General features: G+C 33.5%; 1 protein-coding gene and 1 long non-coding RNA gene across 11 annotated transcripts in view; one reads left to right on the forward strand and one right to left on the reverse strand.

Moving 5' to 3' along the window:
- The window catches only part of KHDRBS2 (KH RNA binding domain containing, signal transduction associated 2), a 577,654-nt gene that overhangs the window by 409,346 nt on the left and 142,604 nt on the right, over positions 1-25,704 (forward strand). The gene's annotated exons all lie outside the window — the stretch shown is intronic.
- LOC306665335 overlaps positions 1-25,704 on the reverse strand; it is an 811,245-nt gene that overhangs the window by 396,005 nt on the left and 389,536 nt on the right. The gene's annotated exons all lie outside the window — the stretch shown is intronic.

Consider the following 25,704-nt stretch of genomic DNA (forward strand, 5'->3'; position numbering starts at 1 on the left):
AAATCCCTGGAGTAGGGAAAGGGTTGGACTGTTTTTCAAAGGCTACTGTTACTGGAGCATTGTGATTTTGCAGGTGTGTGGTGAGAACTGGCTCGGGAGAGGTAGGCAGGGATTCAGATTTTTTAGCTCCGGTAGAATAATTTTTCAACCTTGTTATACAAAAGGAAATCTTTGGACTTTTTAAAACAAGGTAATAAATGAACACATACATATTTTTGAAATTGTCTAGCATAGAAAATGAATTGGAGGTAAGCAAGTGAAGAAGCAGGGACCAGTTAGAAATTCATTGTGTTAGTCCAGCTGATCTCAGCTGGCTATGGTGCTGCTGTGGATAGAGCAGATGGATTCAGGTGTATTTTTGTTTATACTCAATCATTGGAGTCAAGATAACTTACAAATTCTAGCCTTTAGTGTCTCTTTTATATCTTTTATGGACTCTACATTATTAACAGTTTGAAGAAGGTAATATAGGTTAATGAGCTTTAATATCTTAGAATAAAACTAAGGTGTTTTCATTATTATATTATGAAATGGTTTTAATATTTTTAAGGCAGATAGTATATATATCTTCAAAGTACATGAAATTATACTGTAACTCATATAAACGCTAGCACACTCTTCATCAATGTAGGGCTTAGTGATAGAATGGTGTATATTTTCTTTACTTTTTTGTATCTTTAGCCTTAGTCATTACTCACTAAGTGTAACTTAATTTAAGGACCTTTAGTTTGAACATCTCAGAAATTGAGATTTACATAATATATTTGATAATATACTTTTTAAATAAAATTGAACACATATTCCCTACTTTTAACTTTACAAAAATTGTAACCTGTGTGTGTGAGAAGTATTTCATATTAACATTGAACCAAGCCAATCTTTCATTTATCCTTATGGAAAACTAAATGAGTGTAGAAAGAGGTTGATTAAATTAGTGTGCTTTCTTTGTGCCTTTTCCAAATTGCTCTTTCCTTTTTCTTAGATCTAAAGGAAAGTTTGTTGAGTTTCATTTCTTTCTGACTCAAACCTGTACCCCAAAAAGGACATTTTTTGTCATTTGGGTCAGTTAGAAGGACACCTCTTTAAGCCACTCCTGTCATTTTCCAGGTTTTCTGACTGCTCTGGTTCTGATGATAGGCAGGTGCTGAAGGTTTCCGGAGCTGTTGAACATAGTCAGAATAGGGCTTCTGTACAAAAGGCAATGGCCTACTACATGCTACTCTTTGCCCCTTTCAGACGAAAACACAAGTGGTAACTGGTCACTAATTCAATTGCCATACGTTGCCATTTGGTCCCTAGTGTTGGTGAAAATTGGCAGTAGCTTTATGACCCTTGTAGTCTTTGAGTCAAGGGCAACTTTTGCTGATGCAGACACTGATTCCCACCACTGTAATTATATCATTGGAGGGTAGGTCAAATAGGGCAGGTTGACTCACTCAGAAAGTAAGTGTTAGGATTTTCTATCTTATAGCAAGGCTGACTGGTTTGTTACTTCATATCATGAATCTATTGCCTTCAATTTGGGGTTTTATGGTGACTCTTTTTCCACCAAAATGATAATTGACTCATGTCAAGATGTTGGTGCATAAAGAAGGGATAACCCTCAAACTGAAAATGATATGTGAAAAAAAGTGGAAAAAGGCATGTAGAATGGTGTTTGGATGATATCCTGTCCATTCACTATTACTTCAGTAGCTATGAAAATGTAGAATGATGTGTACTTTGAACAGAGTGTGACAATCAAATAAATGCCTCGTCTTTATTTAGTGAAGGAATGAAAAATGTTCTGATTTATGAATTATATTTTCTTCTTGCTTTTAAAAACTGCAGTAGTATGGAAACAAAATTGTATTTAAATTCTTTCTCTCATATCTATACCAAAAAGGGCATTTTTGTCATTTTCTAGGATTAATAGGAGTTCTCACTTATAGATTTTATATATATATATATTTAGGGTTAAATAGAAATAATGCTCTGAAGTTTCCTAAGCATACCTCGTTGTACATTTAAATCCCTTCATGACTCCTTAGATCCTGGTCTAGAAGAACTGTGTTGTGGATAAATGAGTTCTGCAACTACTACTCAATAGACAAATTCTTATACTTTGTTTCATTTATTTTCCAATATATAAATGTTTAAAGGAAAAATAGCTTTCTATCTGCATAATTTGATAGAATTTTAAACCTCTTTTCAACACAAGTAATTGAAGTATAAATACTTCAGTCTCCTCAAGTAATATGGTGTTTTGGGATTGCTTAACCTTCAGTGTTATTAATCTGTTGTATATGTATATGTGTGTATATTCTGCCTTGAATTTCTGTCTAATAGGTGTAACACTTAAGTGTAGCCATGGTGTTATTACTTTTAGCCAATTGACACTTCATCCTTACTAAATAATTGAAGAGAGGTCATAGACATCCATTTTATTTCTCTAGTTAGTTATAGCACTGATGTCTGAATACAAATTAGATTCATCTGTTGCAAATAACACAAGGCAGTCAAAGGATTTTTCATGCTGCAGGCACATTTTTCTTATTTATTGGAAGCATTAAAAATGTGTCCCACCTAATTTTCTCTGAGTAGATAGATAATAAAACACGAAAAATCTCACAAAGTTAAAAAATGGCAGCCTGCCTGATCTTCTGTCATTTTGCCAGATTTTCAGATGTATCCAATGGTACATATATTTTTCATAAGGAGAAAATATTAAACTTGCCTTACATGGAGACAATGCATAAGGGAAACATGCCTGCATATAAGGAACACATGAACAAAGGTTTCTGCATTGACCTACAGAGCAGCAACAGAGAAGATGGTTCTAGAGTAGTTTGAAGAGTCAATTTGTGTTAAGCAATATGGTGGTAAAGATGAAAAAGTTTTAGTTGGTATTTTTAACCAGACTTATAAATCCCAAAACAGTTCTGATTCTATCTACATGGCGGATACTGCAAGCAAAACTAGATTGAAACTCAGATAATGTTTGCATTCCAGCTCAACTCCTCCTGAGTCAGGAAACCTTGTGTGTAGCACTTAATACTATATGAAACACAGGTGGTCACATGAAAAATGAAGAACAGTTTTTAACAAAAGCTGTTTTTTAAGTTGCTTATAATGTTTGTCATCCTGAGAAATATCTTCATGTTTAAAAGTGATAAATTATCCACATGTGCCTGAAAAATGATGCTTACCAGATTTGTTAATCTGATTAGGTAATCTATTAATAAGGCTGTAGAATTTTCTTTATTTTCCTTTTCATCTTGTTTATTTGATTTCACACTAAGGAATGAATCCAGGGACACTTTAACATTAAGCTACATCCCCAGTTTTTCCTATTTTTGTTTAGTTTTGAGATAGGTAGTAAGTTGATGAGGCTGCCCTTAACTTGGGATCCTCCTCCCTCAGCCTCCCTAGTTAATGGAATTATAGTTGTGCATCACTGAGCTGACCCTTCATTTTCTTACTACATGAATCTTTCCTGTTGAAATTTATCTTATAACATATGCATGATGCCAATGAAATATTGTTTTCTTCTAGAACCATAAATCAATTCCCTCAAGGGTTTAAGAAAGCATATTATTCTTTGTTGAAATAAGTTCTTGCCTTTATACATACCTTATACCATACAAAGCTGTTTCTTATCCATTATCTCATTAAATCTTGGCAATGGTACTGTGAGATGGCTATAGCTGATAACAATTTCTTTGTGCAATAGAAGAGAGAAAATAAAGCACTGTGATTAATGAGATGTGTCCAAGGATCACACAACACAACTGATTAGTAAAAGATTCCCTGACCCTTACTCATATACTCTTTTTAGACCTCACTGTCACCACCACAGTTAAAATATATTAATAAGAATTAAAAATAAAATACTTTTAATGTAGAATTACTACATAGGCATGGCAAGTGTTTTTCAGGAGCCTTCTGTAACTGATACAGTCTGAAGCTGTCAACTCCATGGACGTTAATTTTAATGTTAATTGTGGATTTTGGCTGCATCTCTATAGGATCAAAGCTTCCAGATTTAAAATATGATCCCCAACCTTTTCTCATTTTCCTAATCATATTGGAAAATATAACAACCTGATGAAGCAAAATCTATGATAAGTGAGGCATCACTCTGGAGGAAAGAATTCCAGTTAGACTGCGACAAATGCATTTTGTATTCCTTCACTTGTTTATTGTGGGTGTTTGAAAGAAAGGAAGAATAATAGAAAGAAGGCTAGAAAAAGAGTGAGAGAAGAAGGAGAAAGGAGTAATGGGGAGAAGGCTGGCTAACGTTTGGCTTAAACTGTCTCCAAAGATATTTTGTTTGACCTAGTTTTCTTCATACACAGTGAACTGTAACCTAAGTTGATATGTAAACAGACTGTAACCGACTTCTCTAACAACAAGCACCTGAGTTCAGCCAATCACATATAGTCCACTGTTAAAACCATGATCAAGTAAGATAGACTCAAGCTGTAGCCAGCTGGGCTATCTCTTTCTTTCTTTCTTTCTTTCTTTCTTTCTTTCTTTCTTTCTTTCTTTCTTTCTTTCTTTCTTTCTTTCTTTCTTTCTTCCTTTCTTTCTTTCTTTCTTTTCTTTTCTTTCTTTCATTTTTTTTTTTGTATTGCACTTCCTTTTATCTAACTATAAATATAACCAAGGGAATTCCAAACTACTTTTGTTTCACACTGCTGCTCCATTCTAAAACTGAAAATAAAAGCAATTAACATCTACAATACTAGGTTTCTTGTAATTTTCTCTTTTTAAAAGAAAACAGGAAGGAGAGACAGAATAAAGGGAAAATAAAGTAACTTTTATTAACAAATAATATATATTATTATTTAAGAAATTAGCAACACCAAATTCTTTACATAAATCTGTTATATAAGCTTGTCCCAGTTATAAGCAAATGTAAAATAGAATTGTTCTGTTTTTATTAAGTTATCCATTGTATGCATTAAGATTTCCTAAGCTATATTAGAAAATGAGACTTATTTTGGAATATACCCTCTCTAATGAGAAGGACTAAATGTTGAACCCTACTAACAACTAGGAGAAGATAACCAAGTCTCAACCTTGTGATTCCCACCTACTAAGGATATTGGCATACTGACATGTTTGCATTTGCTTCCAGAGGAACAAACATAATAAATGCAAATACAGTAGATCCCCTTAAACCAAAAGAAATTAGCTTTATTAGTATTCTTTACTTCAATTATGATAGAGAAAATTAAACCAGAATAAGAACCACCAAAGGTGAAATAACTCATCCTCTGTTATGCTAATTAGCTTTGGGATGCTAAGTGATTACATTTACATGTTAACATCATTATGTAGCTTCCTTGTATCTTATATTTCAGATGCAGATTAAACACATATTTTTGTTTTAAAATAACAATATCGAAGAAAGGAGAAAACCTTTCATGTATTTGGATTCCAAAAATTGTGTAAAAATGAAAAATATATTTGTACCTCAAAATAGTTCTCTTTACTTGATTAGTTCTACCTTAGGAGTCCCCCCTTAGGCCATTAATGTTTAGTAATATACATAAATGACATATATGACTAAAAAAGCAAAACAAATACTGCTGAGGTTATTGAAACTAGATGTGAGGCTATGTTTGCATAGAAAATGAAAGTAAAATGATTTTCCATTAAGAAAAAATAACCAACAGATAAAGATCAAATCATCAGTATTTATCAGATGTTTGCTCACTTCTGTTTTATATCTCTCCATATGTAGCCTTTAACATAATTCTGGTTGTTGTATAGAAACACATATTGTTATTTGAAGACTGTTCCTATGAAAGGCAGAGGAAAGGAGGGAGGAGGAAAGAGAAAGTGGGTTTTTTTTTTTTTTAATTTTAAAGGAAATGAAAGAGTCGCTCAGGGATATGTTCTTTCAATAGGTTTTCTTAAAGAATTTCAGAGATATATTTTGTTGGAGAGAAACTGGGCAAAAGTTCAGGGAAAAAAATGCTATTTTTTACACCAAGATGGCTGGAATTGTACCTGCCCTTGGAAGAGCTTTTCAAGTCATTTAAGCCTGTCTTGTCCAACTACTCTGTATGATGAATGATGGAGAACTATATGCTGGGGTTTCATTTAATTTGTATCTGGAAGGAATGTTATAGCTCACGACCAAATGTCTTCCAAATAAACACCTTGTTGATTGATGTGATGTATCATAAGACAGAAGGTTTTTTTGAATTGGGAATATATGATAGAAGCTGAACATATGGCATTATATAGGGAAAGAACTTTTCCAGAATGTGTGAATGAAATAGCATTTTCAAAGCTATTTCAAAAATATTACATTTTTGGAGATGTTAGCAATTGCCTGGCCTAAAATTTAATCAACAGCAAGAGCTTTGAAAAGACTCCAGGACAAAGAATGTAGATAATGTGAAAAATGTCACTCAAGCCAGAAAGCATTGCTAACAAATTGTCCTGACTCTGCTACAGGCATCATTCATATCTGTGTCAATAACGGACCCACACACTGTAATTTCGTAAATATTCCCAGATATCTAACGTAAACAGTCTTCCCATTTTGTCTTTTAAGCATCTCTTTCTGGTAAATCCATAAAATATTAAAAAAGAAATGGTGTTTTGTAGAAAGAAAGGTTATGACAAAAATAAATGGACATATTGTGACTACTGCATACTAACAAGGATTAGAATTAATTGTGTATGCTTTGTAAGATATTCATAATTCTAATGTTTTATGAAAATTTAACTTTATTTAATTCAATTTATTTCAATTAAAAATATGAAACAAAGATAATCTTTAAAACCATTTAGGGATTATTTTATTTGTTGTAAAAAAAAGTTATGATTTAATCATGCAAGCCCATTTGAACACAGAAGGCTTTGAGACTCCCATCCCACAGGCCTTTAAATTTCCAAATATAGCAAGGGTATAACAAGATATTGAATAGGGTTCAATCACTATTTCTCCATATGCACCTTTCTTAAGGATTTGATTATCAGTAACCTAACTGCTGTTTATCTACTATGGCACTTCACAGTTTAAACTAGGATCATGCAGAATTTTTGCTATATGTCCTATGAACAATCCTTTGAGTTAAGTATTTTAAACACTTCCTTTGTGGAAAACAAGGTTAGGGCCTTCCCAAGGCAGAAATGGCAGCTAGATTCAGATTGCCTCATGTTGAGTTGCAGCCTTGAATCACATTATTAACACTTCAGAAGTTATTAGAATCTTTTGAGACACACATAAGAAAACAAGAAGAACACGACTTATAGGTAAGAAGGTGTGAAAGCCATACACCAAATCATGATTTAAGTGGCCCTGTTTCTAAAGTCAGCCCTAAAGTATCCATTCATTGTGATATTTAGAAGTAATTTAAGACATTCAATATTTTTTTTGTTTCATTACCTTCATATTAAGCAATGATTTACTATCCCTAATAGCACTTAGAATCTATTTGTAGTTTATTATGGTTAAGATTGCCCTTGAAATTGTTATGGACACTTTTTTATGTAATGAGATATTCCTCAATATTCTATGTTGGCATATTTTGAATTATTCCATTTGTGTTTACCAGTAAGGAATTTTTTAATATGGTAATATGATAAGAGTTCTTGCTTAGCATACATAAGATTCTAAATTTGATCCCCAGAACTGTACACACAAATAAAAATTACAGGAAGCTCCCAACTTCCATTTAGGTCATATGATAATGGTTCATATATTAGTAATTATTTTGGAATTTAATTTTTCCTCACAAAAAAGTATTATAAATATTGACTAGGCTCTCAAATAACCTTTTAAAAGTTCTTTTATGTCATACTAATATTAATATTATAGGTGGGATTAATATCTATTAATCAAAAGTAAAGTTATATCATAAATTCTAATCCTAACAATGCTGTCCACACACTTTTCCCATTGTTGTCTTAAGGAATTATATAATTGATAAATGCATTAGGGTAAATAAATGTTATTCTTTTACCATTTGTATTCTTTTAAGTCAGTACAATAAAATATTAATGATGGACCCATCACTTGATAATTTTCCAAAATTAAAACAATGAAAAGATATTCCTAGATATTTTTTAAAGCTCTGAGTTCATTTGGTATAGAAACTACTCAACATGACTTATGAAAGCTTAAGGAACCACAAAGCTGATAACAGACATGTACTAACTTTGAAAACAAGGAAATGACTGAACCTTTGATTTGTCATTGTTTTCAGTACAATTTTAAGTATGCTAAGGAAAAACACTATAGCTGATCCAACTATTGTTTTTCTCACATTTTCAGATGTATGCTTTTCACATCTTAACATTTCTGAAAAGAGGTACCACTTCGAACCAAGAATTTAATTGGGCATTTTTTTCTTTAATGGTATATAAAATAATTGTCAATTTTATGACCATCTTTGATCTGATAAAATAAAATGTTATAAAATGTCCAAATTATCCACATCCCCAATATTTTTATTTTACCATCATGACAAATAATAAACTTAGAGTATATTGTTACCAATAAATTCAAGGATTTATTTCAACTTCTACTTTACCATTTAACTCAAAGGTAGAATGTCAATCTGACTTTAACTGGAACACTGGCCATGATATTAGACCTACAGATGAGAACCCAGAGATACAAATGCCAAATTAAGCAGGCAGACTAATGAGAAAATGTTGAGCTGCCTCACTCTTTGTCAATGAAAGAGAAAAGAATGGGAATTAAGAGATTCCAAAAATAAATCCTGTTTGAGGGATGCAGAAATGCAAAATTAAAGAAAAAGCAGAGATGGCAATATTCATCTCTCTCCATCATTTTAAGAAGGTTTGAAGACTGGTTGCCAAAATTTTCTGTTGCTCACCATCATTCCTTCCAATTTATTTTCAGGGACAGTAAGCTATGTAAGGACAAATTAGTAGAAGACTGGGTAGATAATAGAGAAGACCTCTAACATCTCCTGAATTTGTAGCTCTCAATATTATTTCTGAGCTTTACTGGGGACTTGCCCTAAATAGGAACAGACAACAACAACAACAACAAAAAAAAAAAAAAAAAAAAAAAACTATTCTTCACCTCATTAGGGCAAGCCTGAGTCGATATTGCTCCATCTTGAAAATCAGCTCCATCACATCAATATACCCTCCACCTTCTTGGACTGTCTGCTTCAATAATTTAGAGAGGACATGGGAATACAGTTTCACATTGCACATATTCCATATACTTTTCCTTCACACCTCTTAGCACATTATCTCTACCTAGAATGAACTTGATTATTTTTTCAATTAATTCTAGAATAAATCCACAATATTAGATAACTTATGCAAGGACTGTAAGTGGTATCCCTTGCAATTCTGAAACATTTCTGAGTGGGCATAGGAAGAAAAGAGATAAAAGTAGTTTTTTAAATGTGGATCCTAATCACCATGCTGCTTTCCATGGGCTCACCTAATCACACCTTTTGTGCATTCACACTGGATGAGCTCTTTCTAGGTCTCAGACTATGAGTGTAATCTTTTCCCTGAACATTTTTACTGCACTAAAGATTGAATATTATATATAACTCCAGTTTTATATTGATGCATTGCTATTGGTTTTTATGAAAATGATTTGGTACATGAATTTATAGGGACCATTTCTACTTTATTTCTGGACTTACTTGTGATGTGTCCTTGTAACTCCCCTAGTGTTTAACAAAGCTGGCACTACTTATGTAGTTTTAGTAAATAATGTACAATATGTATTTTATATTACTATATACAAGTGTATAGGATGTAGAGAGATAAATGAGAGATTGCATCTACTGTCAAGGGTCTGATAGATGGACAATGTCATAAAAGTTCAATGTAATAAGCCCTCTAACACAGAAACACATCAAAGGCCAGGGTAGGGACAAAGCAGAATGGAGAGATTCATTGAAATATGGAAATAGCTACCTACCAGCCTCCTGAGGGTTATGGACAAGGATCATAGGAGAGCCTTTGAACTATGACTTGAAGAATAAATGATATTTTAATGACTTAATCACCAGTTATAATGAATGCTTAATTATCAAATGCTAGACTAATAATGAAGTGAAAGAAAATCAATTAAAATTAACCACACAAAGAATAATGTAATCCTCTTTACTATTCTGAACCTAATAGTCAGGCCTTAATTCAGAAACCACCTTCTTAGAGAAACCTTCCTTGACACCCGAATCTATTGGTCCTCCTTTAACAGCCTCTTAAAACATTTTACCTTTCCTTTCTAGTCTTCATCAAAATTTGTAATTAGATGTGATCTGTATATTTGGGCACTGTAACTTCACTAAATGGATGCACTGACATGCAGGACCAGATTGTGAAAGTAGATGTGTTGATCAGAGATTGTACCTAGCATGTAGCTCTAGGATACAAGAAATTCAAAGACTGGGCAAAGGACAGAAAGATCTGCATACCAAAGACACCTCCCAGGACCTTCCTCCCTGTGCATGTCAGTCCTAGAATGATCAGTGACATTTCTAGGCAAGGTCCACAGCATTACCTCTAAGAAAAAGAAGAATTTAAATTATTCAGTATCTGCATTTTATACCTACTATATATCCAGTTGTCACCCCCTTCCCAAATTTATTTGTTGAAATCCTGTCTCTGGTGTGATGGTATTTGGAGGGAGGACCTTTAGATTTAGACAAAGTTATTAGGGTGATATCCTCATGGTAGGATTAATGCTCTAATAGGAGACACTGGAGAGCTTGCTGTCTCTTCCTCTTTACAATATGATGATACAGCAAGATGGTGCCACCTGCAAGTCAGGAAGACAGTCTACAATATCATCTGACCATACTAATCTCAGATGTACAGCTTCCAGGACTGTGACAAAATGAATTTCTGTTGTTTAAGCCACCCGGTCTATGGTATCTTTTTGTGGTAGTTTGAGTACACTTATGCATAGCCCCTGAAAGTTATCCAAGGAATTGTGGTTATAAATCCATAAATTCTGGATTTACTTCTACAAGTAATCTTTTTACCTGTGACATCTGCCTAGAACTTTCAACAGACAAATCTGTTTCTCATGCATCTGCTTAACTGAAGGTCTTAGAAAAGAAAATAAACTGGGTTACCTATTTTATTCTCTTTGCTCTGGGAGGACACCCACATTCCCAGCCCACAAGGGAAGTGAAGGTGTCTCTGCTTTGATACTTTCATCCCAGCTGTGACCTTGAGGAGAAACTTTGTCCATTTTGATCACCACTCTTTATTCCATGCTTCACACAGTACTTTGCCTACAAGAGAACAATTGAAAGTATCTAGAAGGATAATTAACTGCTATGTAAAACTAACTTACGCTGTTCTAAATATACTTTCCAAGAAGTATACGTTCCCTCTAGCACTTAGAAATTCACTTGCTGTCCTATATCATCTAATGTAGTAAACTATTGGTTTAATTTTAACTTTATGTAGTCTCAACTATTTCCTTGTAGAGACTATCTTCTGGTAGATTTAGGGTCACTAAAGACAAATACACAGGCTTTGGTGCCTTCTAGCTATGAGTCTATAGATCTGGTTTTTCTACATCATGTTATGACGCATGCACTTTCAAAATACTACTTTGTGTTCTGTGACTCACACTAGAAAAATTGTAAAAGTACTCTCAAAAAACTTGCTGAGTTTTATGTTTAAGGGTGTGTAAGCAGTAGACAATGTCTTCCTAAGGAAACACTGAATTTTGTGCCAGTAAGCACTTCAAAGGTAAATAGAAAACAGTGAACAGTCCTATCATTTTGAAAATTTAACGAGGTTTTTTATAAACTAGAAAGACCAAATTTATAATAAATTAATGAATACTGCCAATAGGAACCAAGATGCTGTCCTTAATGAATGGCACACTCACAGGAGTGATTGAGGAGAGTGCAAGGAAACTTTTGCAACTCATGGTGGTGAAGCAGCCAAGGTACTAGTAACAGCAGGAAGTCTTAAAAACTAGGCTCTCAGGGGCAAGAAGGAAACTTTGCAATTCAGAAATCTGTGAAAGCAGCCACCCTGGGAGATGGGCTGTCCTACCAGAGCCACTGTACAACCTTGGTCCAGCAACAAAGAGCAGAAGCAGCAGGGAGCAGCAGGTGACACAGGGCATCTTTTCTCTTTCCCTTCCTTTCCTCCAGCTTCTTGCAAGTGCCTCTCCTTGGCCAAACCTAAAAAAGAAATATAGCCCAATGTCCAGACAGCATGATCAGTGCAGCCTTTAGAGGGCATAGAACAGCATGGAGGAGGCAAAAGAGCAGATATGAAGGCAAGCATAGAGTAACCATCAGGAAGGTCTTTAAATGCCACAGTTCTTTATATGAAGATCAGGGCTAAAGTCTGAAAATAAGAGGAATGAGAAAGCTTAGTGTAATCTCTTTGATAATCTGCAAGCCAGAAGTATTTTTTAAATTTAGATGTAGTTTTTAATTTAAATTAAATTTATTTTTAAACAAATATATGAAAACGTTGCAATTCTACTTATTTATGGGGTAAAATGTGATGCTTTTATGCATATATAAATTTTATAATTTAAAAAGGATCAGAATAAAGATATCTGTCTACTCAAACATTTGCAGAAACATTCTTATATAGATTTTTGTCAGTTTAAGGATATCCTATCTATTTTTCTGGAATTGAGAGAAGTCATACAAATGCTAACATTCTACTCTAGTACTGTTTCTTAAAGAGTTTTTTAACAATGGATTTTATAGTGCTTCATATGTGACTGGTACTGCTCTAAGAATTTTGCAAATATTGACTTGTATGTTTTAATCCTCTTAAGGTGATATGGCACAGATTCTATTTTCATCATTTCTATTTGGCACTTGACAACACTGAGGCCCAGTGACCCAATGTGGTAAAGTCACTTTCTCTCATTCACAGTGGATATTGAAGCTGCCATCTGAACCCAGGGCTTTGGGCTTTAGCGTCTACGTTCTTAGCCTCTGTGATGTATTTATTGGGGACTTGTTGCATGCCCATGATTCCAAGCACATATAAATTTTAAACTTACTGTGTCAACAGACCAGAGATAGTGATTTCTCTTTCATAAAATTTTACAACCCTCTTAACTGTATTAACTTACTTGTAGACCTTTATAGAAGATGTTTTATACTCAAAATTAAGCCACTTACAAAAAGTATTAAAAAAAAACTTGGGGGTAAGTACATACAGGTTGGGGCGCTATTTGTTAGTTTGACATTTAGCAGTACATTGAAGAATTCAGAGTGGGTAGATGGAGAATCACGGCAGGGATTTATGTAAGTCCAGCAGTGTATACCATTAATCCTGAACACTCAGAATTTGTTTCCCCCTATGGAAATACTATTTAAAACTGATAATTCATCTCATTTCACAAGAAACAGTATGTGCACATTGTCAGATGAGAATTCCTTGGCAAATGTAATTTTTAAAGACTGCAATGACATTTTATAGAAATACTCTTTTAACATAAATGTATTCTAATATAAGAATCTGAATTATATAATTTTCTACTTGCTTATGTCTAATGAAATAATTTGTCCCCTGATTTCAACTAAAGTGAAGATTAAAATGAAAATTAATAAATTTGTAATAAAAGGATGAGTTCGTATGAAATTTTTCAGATAAGAACTTTGAAATTACAGATTTTAAAAAAATTCATAGTATAATAAATCTACCCAGTTTTAATACTGATGAATATTTGACAGTGTGACAATCAGACATTTGAATGACATGATTCTGATTAATGCCTACTCTTTTATATAAAATATGCAACAAATTTGATTTTTATTAAGTTTAGATTTCTAGTAAATATCTGGTATTTATACACTGGAGCAGATATTATCAAGCAATCTATTTCACAACTGAAATTGGACCATACACTGTCATCTAAAATAAACAAATGATTTAACACCTTCTTAATAAAACTTAAAGAACTCCTTTCTAGTTATATATGTTATATGGAATTTTCAAAGTAAGTTAATTTTCCTGAGGAAATTGAAAGTGGAAATTCTGAAATGCATGCCCTCTAGTGCTCTGATTGTGGTACAAAGTAGAGTTCTATGCTTCCAAAAGAAGTTGACTAGACAAGCTGAATTAAAAAGGGAACATAAGCTGTACTTCGTCAGTGGCAAGTACAAGTGCTTGGGCTTTCAAAGTGCTCTTTGAACTTTTGACGTTATGTATCTCTTGTATTTAAAATCAGAAAAAAAAAAAAAACAGCCTTCTGGGAAAACTCTGAAGATAAATCTAACTTTTTTTTTTCATCTAACCAAATTCAGAAAGGATCGATAGTAAACATTTCTGGATGATTTAACTTAGATTGTAGATCTGATGTTTTGAAGCATGTTATTTCAAGCAGTGTATCTTCATTAGGAGAATCATATACATGTTTTACTGGTCCCTAGTTTCTCCATTTTAATTTTGTACTGTACAGATTTTGTAGTAGCCACATATTCTTAAAAACTGTAAATTCAAATGACCTTAACTCCCAGTGCAAAGTCTCTTAAACACACATACACATTCAGGATAAACACTGTATTTTATAAGAAAGTAAAAAAATCATAGATACCTTCCAACAATCAGGATAATCAATGAAAAACCATTTTGAAGGAATTACCAGAATTGGTAAATTCCTTCAAACTCAATTATAAAATTGAGTTTTATAATTGAGAATTATAAAACTCAGCTGGTTTGCTTATAGTGAACATCACATTTTAAGAGAAATAATTTATGTTAAGGCAATGCTCTGGAAGGGATACTATATTTATGAATTTACTCACATGGGATACTGGACAATTGTCTTTAACTAGCAGATAAGTTTTACCTAATCTCTGCAACTAGAGATTTCTTTAAATGAGACTTTTATGCAGAGGAGCTAAGATGTTGCAAAACATCGAACCTACATACTTTGTCAGAGGAAATGTATTTGAATATTTTTGGCTTAATATAAAAAATTATGTACAACTCATGAAAGGTTCTAATATAAACTCATAATTTCTTCTCCCTAAAGATCTGGGGAATACCCTTACTAAGAGTTCAGGGATGATAACAGTGTGATAAATATCCATGTATATATGCTAACCTAGGCATGTGTCAGATGCTAGAGATATAATAATGAAAACACAAGCAAACAAGTGAAAGACGAATGGAATGGTACTTGTCCTCGCAGTTGATTAACTGTAGGAATGCAGACTTACAAAAACAGATGATTATAATAGACTCTTTCATGGATGACAACAGAAATAAAAGGGCTCTCATAAGTAGGGAGAAAAAAGATACTGTGCCCTATGTAAGGAGATGTGGAAGAGAGGGTGTTGTTGGTGGGGATTAAAGCCCATGGCACAGCATGGAGGATGAAGTAGAGTGTGGGAGGGAGAACTCTTTTTTGCAAGAGCATCTTACTATCCTCATACACTCAGAGGACTGAAGCAGGAAGTATGAAGTAATAGGTTAGCCTAAATGGTTTATCTGGGTCTGTGCAAATAAGAAATGTTTAGGATCTTTTAATATGTTAGATGTTCTCCTAAGTGTAATAGGAAACCCTTAGAGAATTTTAAATATTTTAGACAGGGAACTGACTTCTGTGAAGAACAAATGAGAGGAGGAAATGGAAGGGGAAATCACATTAGGAAACTGAAGGCCTGATCAACATTAGAGAAAATAGTGCTGTAATATAAGAGCAAGTCAAGACATTCATGAGAAATTTAGAAAATAAATTTGATAGGATTGTGTTAAACTGCATGTGGAAAGGTAGGAGGATTGAGGACTCCAGCATGATGTATGGCTTTCTGACTTGGGAAACTGGGTAAAAAGTGGTATCATTCACTGGTGTAGGCTATAGAGGATAATGAAGAATTCTGAGGAAAAAAGATGAACTCTTTGGACAGAATTATTTGAAGGAGCCTGTAGGTCAGCAGAGGAAATCTTTCTAGGGGGTTCTGCAAAATACAAGTCTAAAGTTCATCAGAAAAAGTCAGCTTGGAACCACCAATAATGGAAGTACTCTATAAACATCTAAAACCTAATTAAAGTAAGTTTATTGTTTCCAAGGCCTTTAGGTGGAAAAATGCTTTATAGCAGAGAAAAAAAAAATGAGCTTCCATCACAAGCAATATGCAGAGGTATAGTGGAAGCATTCCCAAGGAGAGATGAAAGAGTTAGCCTGCCAAAACTGGTAGTTTTCACCACCAGTTCAAATAGCTGACCTGAGAAGTGCCATCTTACCTTTTTGTATGCTTATCAGTTTTGGTTACTGATATTTGTCCATTAGCATTAAAAATTTCTAGATGGATCAGACTGAGTCTTCATTGGTATCCTGCATCTGTTAATGCCATGTTGCAATTACATAAATTCTGCAGATTAACTAAAGCATTTCAAGTTTTAACGAAAATAAGAATTATCTTGGAAGATCATTAAAAATACAGCCTTCCGAGCTCTAAATCTTGGTTTTCTGATGTAAAAGTGCTTGCTAGGATCTATACTTTTATATTATTTAAATAGCACTGGTAGATACTGACAGATTGTCTACAAACTACATTTCGAAAACTTCTAAAGTAGGGAAACATTGAAAGTCAATATACCAAGACAAGTGTTTCCGGTTACTGAGGGGTGAGATTTTTTTAATACAGAGGACACTAATTATGCTTAAATTTTATCTAGTCACTGATAAAACCATGTGAATTGATTCTGTCCCAAATGAGTACCCCAACAGAATGAATAGTGTCCTCTATCCACTGGACACTAGTTCCTTGTTCTCCCAGAGATAGTGCCACGTTAGCATTCCCAATGTTTTATGTTGGAGCACCCACTTGTTTCTTTTTGATTAGTCCCCCTTCTTATTAAACTGGTCTATTTTACCAAATTTCAGTAACTTACAGCCCTTTTTCTTTCATCCTCCCCACCCCCACCCTTTTATTGCCTGCTATCCCTTTCTTTTACTTCAATTTATTTCCTGAGCCTAATATTCTGATTTAAACAATTAAAAGATGTTTTTGTAAGGCAGGCAGCTAAATGTCCTTTCTGAATTGGAACTGACGTGAAGAACAGTAGAGTTGCATCTTATTTATCACAGTAGATATAATCTTGGCAAGCCAAATATGAATAGTAAGTGAAATTCCTATTGAAAATTGTGTGACACTTTAAAGGATTTTCTCTGTGATTCGAGCCACTGGGTTTTAAGATGGGAATAGGGACAATGTGTTAAAAAATTTAATACCTTTAATCTGTGGAAGTTGTCAATCAAAACTAAAACTCCACATAGAAAGCCTTGGGCATATCAGCATCCTAATTATAGAAACTCTGGCTGGTCACCAATGTTTTAACACTTGATTTATTTCCTGTTCAATTTGTTCAATAGGGCCAGAGTTAATTGGTTTTTCAAATGAGTGTTAAAAATATAAAGATCTAGCTTCATTAAGTGGAGGCTGTAGTTATTATGCACCAATGACTTGTAAGTCTATGTAAAGGTTAGTAGGGTGAGATTTCAGGGCACTGTGTACAAAACCACAGCTTTGACTTAGTGCTAACATGGCTAATAACCAATAAATATCCAAAGACACAGTGGATGATAACAACAGAGAGAGATTTGTGAATTAAAAATATCTCCAAACCAAATGTATTTTAAAAGATTATTTAGAAACCTTGTACTTTATTTTTCAAATCCAGTATTTTTTAAAAGTTTTCTTCAGAAAGAAATATTTTGATTTTACTTATATAAAAAAAAATCTAATGTACCAATGAACTTTTTAATATAGTGCTTAGCTTCTCTGTAATTGCTATATGCTTCTATGGCAATGGATTTAATGTGATATTTTGACACTATAAGTGACAAATGGAAGACTAAACAATGAAGGCTAATGTGTACTCAGTTTTGGATTCCTACATGAGTATAAGAAAATCATAAAGTACTGATTTTCATCTTATCATTTCCCCAAATAAATGTTCTATTTTTAAAACTTGAACACCATCATCAGTAATGCTGTTTTTCATGACTGTCAAAGGTAATTCTCATTCTCACTTTGTAAAGAATTATCATTCAGAGGGCAGCATTTACATTCTTTGTAGAAAAATGGGAATCAGATTTCATCGGGGAAATTCTTTCAGGAAAACTATATAGTATCCACAGTATAGATTTTTATTCCTCTGTGCCTCTATTTAATGTTTCAGCAGCTCTCATTATGTGTCTTGTTTCTGGCAAAAATATCATCAGGTAAATGTCTTCAATAGAAGCCTAAATTGAAATCTATTAACTTTTAGCTACTATATAAATTGTAAAAAACTATATGGTTTAAATTAGGACAACCCTCATAGATTTCTGAGGCATCCTTTGCACACAAAAATATTATCATGAAAAAATTCACGTGGGAGGGTTCTAAATGTCACCTTAAATGAATATGGTGAGTTAATTTTGTTTCATTACATAACATCGTGACATTCTACATTTTAATAGATTTATTCTTTAAGAGTAAACTTGCCTCTCTTTGGGAAATTGGATTTTAAAAATAGATAACATTGTTGAAATTCAACCAGACTAAACCCAGAACTAAACCCTTTCTTACTGTCATGGGGCTGGGAGTGGGACAGAATTGTTTCTTAGGGATATGTTAACACAGTACCACAAACTAGGTGGCTTAAAACAACAAAAATACATTTTCTCAGAATTCTGGAGGCTATTAATCTGAAATCAAGATAACAGGGTAGCATTCCCTATGGGAATCTGGGCACAGTCTCCTCCTCTGTCTCTCCCTAGTTTCTGGTGTTGGTCATGGATCCTTGGCCTCCCTTGGCTTGCAGCTGCACCAGTCTAAAACTTTTCTCTGTCCACACCTGTGTCCCTGTCTTCTCCTGGCTGGACTGTCTTTCCTCTTCGTATAAGACGACCAGTAATTTTGGATTAGGATCAACCTAATGACCTCATTTTAACTTGCTCACCTCTCTTAAGACCCTATTTCCAAATAAAGTCACATTTACAGATTTCAGTACTGATACATGTCTTTTCAGGTTAACTCTTTTAAGGGTTAATATGTAAACATCTTTTGAGGGGACACAACTCAAACCATGACAGGTATTTTGTGGATGTATTTTATACATCATAAGAATTACATGTAATTATTTAACTCACATTTAGTTATATTGTTTTGGGAAGTGATGAGCAACCTGAAAGATGCATGTTCCTCAAAATAATATGCCTTTGGATTTCATGAAGTCAAGTTTGGCTCATTGAGGAATTTCTGATATTTATAAGACCTCCATTAAACATATTGATTTATGGTAGGTATCCAGGGACAAGTTAGATGAAACCTAGATATTTTATAATATCTAGAGGCAAGTTATATGTGGCTTGATCAAGGATAAAGAAGCCACCTGAAATGAAAATAGAGTCCAGGACTCATTTACTTGGTTGAGTAAATTAATTTCATATTTTCCATTGAAAACAAGAACAATTTTTTTTCCTTCAATAATTACATTAGGAATAAAAGTCTCCACAGAGCCTATGCCTCTACCATTCCTCTAGATTATACCAAGGTCATGGAGTTGAACACTCTGGGGATCAGTTACTTTCCCTCTAGTTCATTGCCTTGCCCCCAGGGATAATCCTAGCCAACTTCTTACAAATGTAAAGTCACCAGGTTGATGTATATATAGGATAGAACAGCAACCATCTAATTGCTTCTGGGAATAATACAAACTAAGGTATATAACTAGTAATTATGAGCAAATAATGGCATATGGAGAGTTAAAACATAGTTATTTATTTGTGTTTTATACACCCCCCCCCACCAAACTCACTTGAACCCAGACAAACCTACACAATTCTAAATATTAGGTAAAGTAAAGCCATATTAACTTCATACATGTAATTTTAAATACTACTAGTTAGCTTGTCGATGGAATTGTATTCATTCATTTAATTTCAATCTTGATGGAATGTGATATTATATTAAAACAGAGGATAACAGCAGCTCAAAGTCGTGATGATTGATGAATATGCAAACACCTCTATCACCCTAAAGAATATATTCGACCTGTCTTTGTCACACATTCAAAGAATCATAGAATCATAGAATCTATTGAATCTCTTGCTTGAGTAGGAATTGAAAGTCAGCTAATGGAAATTTTCATCCAGAGCTCCATAAGGGAATTAAATCATCACTTTCTGATGTTCATCTTGTTGAAATTCAACCAGACTAACCCCAGAACTAAACCTGTCCTACTGTCATGGAGGTGGGAGTCAGACAGGATTGTATATTAGATTTTGATCAATAATGGGAGGAAAGAAAAAACAAGAAATAATGGAGGCAAAGTGCCTAGTGCTTACCTCTGTGCCCTTGAAGGTCACTAAGGAAGAAAAAAAAGTCTTGTGAATAATTAAATAAGATCTAGTTCAAAAGATAGGTTAATTTCATTTAACTCTTATGAGAGTTGAATACATTGATACTGATCAAGTAAAATCAATTCTGCTAGTAGCTAGATGATGAACAGGAAACTGAAAGTTCAAATTGAAATCGCACATTGCAAGGCTGCACTATGATTTGTGAAACAGATGAACTGTACCAAATAATGACATGCATTACTTCTATCTTGCTCATGGCACACACAAACTATGCAAATTCAGACTCTTTTAATACTAATTCTCTTACATCTAGCTATATGATCTGAACTACAGATAGCAGTCACTTCTCACAGACTGATAGGGTTCCAACATTCCTTTGTTTAAAAATTCTGACTGATCTCAACCAATTTCGTGGCCTGCCTCCCTAATGAGGTGGTCCCCTTCAAGCAGTAAGCTCATACACTTGGTTTAGTTTGAATACTGTTGGGTTCTGTTGAACAGTGTGCATTAGTTGTGGAACATCAGAATAATTCTAAGCACAATATTGTCACATTATAGCAAAAGAGATGATTTTCCACCTGAGCAGTATCTGTCTCATTAACTGAACAATCCTAAACTTCTCATCTTAAATCATCTTTCCTTTCTCCTGCTTGTCATTTTATTAATATCACAATGAATTTCCATTCTAATTCTTGCATTTTGTCTATTATTTGACTTTCTGATGATTTTTACTTTCCTTCTTTTTATTTCTTTTTCTGTTAAAATTTGATTTTAACATAAAATTTGTACACATACATTTGCATGTGCACATATTTAGTGGTAGGTCCTAAATCTCTTATTGGGGATATAAATCTTATTTATTGCCAAAAACAATATTAGATTTTAAGAGGCAACCAAAATAAAATAATGGGTATCTTTTTTTTTTTTACAATTTTTTAATATTTATTGGTACCTTATAGTTGTAAACAATGATGGGATTTGTCATTACATATTCATATATGCACACAATGTAATTTCACCAATATCACTCCTCAGTACTTACCCCTCCCTCATTTCTTCCCTCCCTTAGTCCCTTTCCTCTGCTGATCTTCCTTTGATTTTCGTAAGATCCCTGCCTCTACCCTTCTTTTTGTTTTCTAATTTGTTCTAATTAATTATACATGAGTAGAGTGCATTTTGACACATCGTACACAACTGAAGAACAACTTCTTCCTTCCTCTAGCTGAACATGGTGCAGAGTCACACCAGTAGTGTAATCATACATGTATATGAAATAATAATGTCCATCTCATTCCACCATCCTTCCCATCCCCACACCCCCCTCCACTCCCCTCATTCTCCTCTGCACAATCTAAGATTCCTTCATTCTTCCCTACTCACTGCCCCCCATTATGGATCAGCATCCACTTATCAGATAAAACATTCAACCTTTGGTTTTTTGGAATTGGCTTATTCATTTAGCATCATATTCTCCAATTCCATCCATTTACCTGCAAATGCCATATTTTCATTCTTCTTTAAGGCTGAATAATATTCTATTGTGTATATATACCCCATTTTCTTTATCCATTCATCTGTTGAAGTGCATCTCTCTGGTTTCATAGTTTAGCTATTGTGAACTGAGCTGCTACAAACATTGATGTGGCTGTGTCACTGTAGTATGCTGATTTTAAGTCATTTGCGTATAAACCAAGGAGTAGGATAGCAGAGTCAAATGGTGATTCCATTCCAAGTTTTCTGAGGAATCTCCAGGCTGCTTTCCAGAGTGATTGTACAAATTTGCAACCCCACCAGCATTCTCACCAATATTTATTATTGCTTCTTTTTTTGAAAACTGCCATTCTAACTGGAATGAGATGAAATCTTAGCTTTGATTGTTATTTCTCTAATCACTAGAAATGATGAACTTTTTAAATATGTTTGTTGATCAATTGTATTTCTTCTTCTGTGACGTGTCTGTTCAGTTCCTTAGCCCATTTATTGATTGGGTTATTTGTTTTCTTGGTGTTAAGTTTTTTGAGTTCTTTATATATCCTGGAAATTAGTGCTTTATGCATGTGGTAAAGATTTTCTCCCATTCTGTAGGCTCTCTCCTCGCGTTATTGATTGTTTCCTTTACTGAGAAGCAGCTTTTTAGTTTGTATCCATCCCATTTATTGATTCTGGATTTTACAACTTGCACTTTAGGAGTCTTGTTAAGGAAGTCAGGTCCTAAACTGACATGGTGAAGATTTGGGCCTATTTTTCTTCTAGTAGAAGCAGGGTATCTGGTTCTAGTGTCTAAGTCTTCGATATGCTTTGAGTTGATTTTTGTGCAGGGTGAGAGATAGAGGTTTAATTTCATTTTGCAACATATGGATTTCCCGTTTTCCCAACACCACTTGTTGAATAGGCTATCTTTTTTCTAATGCATGTTTTTGGCAACTTTGTCTAGTATGAGATAACTGTACTTATGTGGGTTTGTCTCTTTGTCTTCTATTCTGTACCATTGGTCTACATTATCTGTTTTTGTGCCAATACCATGCCATTTTTGTTACTATTGCTCTGTAGTATATTTTAAGGTCTGGTATTGTGATGCCTCTTGCTTCACTCTTCTGGCTATTCTGAGTCTCTTATTTTTCCAAATAAATTTCATGATTGTTTTTTTCTATTTCTATGAAGAATGTCATTGAGATTTTCATAGGAATTGCATTAAATCTGTATAACTGTTTCGTAGAATGGCCATTTTGACAATATTAATTTTGCCTATCCAAGAGCATGGGAGCTCTTTCCATCTTCTAAGGTCTTCTTTAAGATCTTTCTTTAGTGAATAATGGGTATCTTTAGTTCAAAATATTATAACCATAAAGTACATGAAAAAAAGTATGTATACATGTTAAAATTGAAAAGATGCTAAGGCCAATCTTAGTAAAATATGTAAATGATCACATCTCTCTTGAACTATGGGTTTTTTTAAGTTTTGTTTCTTTGTGAGGAATTTTAATCTCATTACCTTTGTGCTTATTCTGCTTTATAAAATGGTGTTTTGTTTTTTATTTCTTTTTTTTTTAATTGTAAACTTTATTATGTAAAAATATATTATGGATCTTTGGGATGTTAAATTACCATTAAGTTATAAACTAGTTGATTGATGGGCATTATTTTGCATTATAATATAGAATGCATTTATACTTCCTCTGTCACTTACTGATAACTTTGGATAAGTTGCTTAATATTTATGAGCTTTAATTTTCTCATGGGTTATTGGAAAGTTTAAATCAAATGACCCATGTAAATCTACTGGTGAAAGTTATAGCATTTAGTAAGCATTGTCTTTGAAGCTATTATTTACCTTACACTTATTGAGTGCCTATCATGTGTCCAGCAGTACTGGGAAGAAAAAGAAATATAGGACACTCTTATTAATGAACAGTTCATGAACTAGTAATCTCAAGCACACAAAATCGCATTGGCTATTTTAGAGGACTCTGAAAGTCTGGCTTGTCTTGGTGATTGGAAGGATATAAGCGAAGATGTAAAAGTAAATGAAGTTAGTCACCGTAGTCGCAAAGGGAGATGAATTCCAGCATTAGCATGATACCCAGGCAGTCTCAAAGTAGAATGAAATGCATTTTTATACAGCATCATAGAAGATACCTTTTTTTCCCATATATGTTCAGATGAAGTTATGAACTTGACTGTTCAGGATCATACTTAACTTTTTTCTTCATGTAAAAGACATAGAGGTTCTGATAGAAACACTTTTGTACAGAAACTAGAAGGCTTTTGATTCAATTGTATTGAAACGGCAGTAAGAAACGTACATGAAGAAACATCAGATTTGATTGTGTGCTGAATTTCAAAGGAGTAAAAATGGAATTTTGTGACATTTAAGTATCTGATTGATAGAAATATGAAAGGCAATAAGAGAAATGTTAAATGTGTTTAAACGTAGGAATAAATGAGACATCCCAGTAGGGAGGAATTAGATTGAGCAAATTATATTAAAGTATTAAGGCTGAAGTATCAAGAAACATTATGGCTGTAGATATTCCTTCCCTTTGTACCCCTCAAAGAACCTTCACTCTTAAATATTTAAACCATAAAACTTTATTATACTGTTTTCTTTATGAAGAGGTAACTTATTTTATTTAATTTTCACTCTCTATTGTAGATTTTTTTCCTAAAGTGATTATTGTTTTGCCATGTCTTTATATTGTTTTAAATTTGGAATAAGCAGTATCTGTTGAATAATCTACCAAAATTTCTTATGTATACTAGTAACAGCGTGGTTTTTAATTCTCTTGAGATAACACACAATATATATTTTCTCCTCCACTACTTTACTAACTTTTCTCTGTATTATGAGTCTTTCTTTATAATAATAAAACTAAAAATATCCAATGACTGATGCACCAGGATTCCCTCCATTATTTATAGGACTAAATCCTAGTTATAGTATGAAATTGCTGCAATATTTATTCATATCCTTGAAGTGATTTAAATGAAGAGGGTGTCAGATAGGGTCTTTATTAGAATGTGTCAAAAAAAAACTCCATCACATTTGTCAGATAATTTTTTGAAGCTGACAGTGTTTCTGGGTCCAATAGTTTAACCAGACATTGGGTTGCAAAGTTTAATAAAATGATTTTGCAAACCACATTTCTTTGGGTATCAATAAAACATTGGCTTTGGGTTGTTTTGGTATTATTGACTTGACATCAGCCCAGAAGAAAGTAGAAGTTTAAAGGTCAATGTTTTCTTTAGATAGTTTTCAGGCACCTATTCTAATAACTGGCTCAGACTTAGAAATGGCTAATCTTTTCAGTTTGTTTTCAATAGCCTCTTGCATGAAAAGTTGCCCAAGTTTCTAGCTAACCAAATGTCAAAGCATGTACTTGGACAGTAAACTAATTGGTAGCAAACCTCATTAAGAATTCTGGTTGCAGTAATAGCTTTTCTTCAATTGCCACTGCCTTTAATGAGAAGCAGAACAACAGAAGCCACATTACTGGTCTGACAATTTGTTCTATTGATTTATTACGCCTGCTCTGCCGCCATCTACATGAAGGGACTACAAAACATTGGTCTGATATTAGTACGTTTTGACTTCTGCAAATATAGTAAAAGGATGCTAGTGCTTCAATGTGACACTGTTGCAAGATTGTTTACCTTTTATATCCAGTGTGGTCAGTACACAGGGTACAGCTTAGACTTAAAAAATGTATTCAGGAAATCATTATTACAGGTCATTTTTAATTTCAATCCTAGAAATGAAAAAATAGATGCTGCATTTAACAAATTGCTGTAAACACATTTCTATGTCAAATTTAATTGAATTTCATTTAATTTTCTACTTTTTTATTTTCTTCATTCATTTTACAGAAAATGGATTTATGTGTTGCTTCAATGCATAAAAATAT

This window comes from Sciurus vulgaris (genome assembly GCF_902686455.1).
Source record: "Sciurus vulgaris genome assembly, chromosome: 7".
NCBI classification, from domain to species: Eukaryota; Metazoa; Chordata; class Mammalia; order Rodentia; family Sciuridae; genus Sciurus; species Sciurus vulgaris.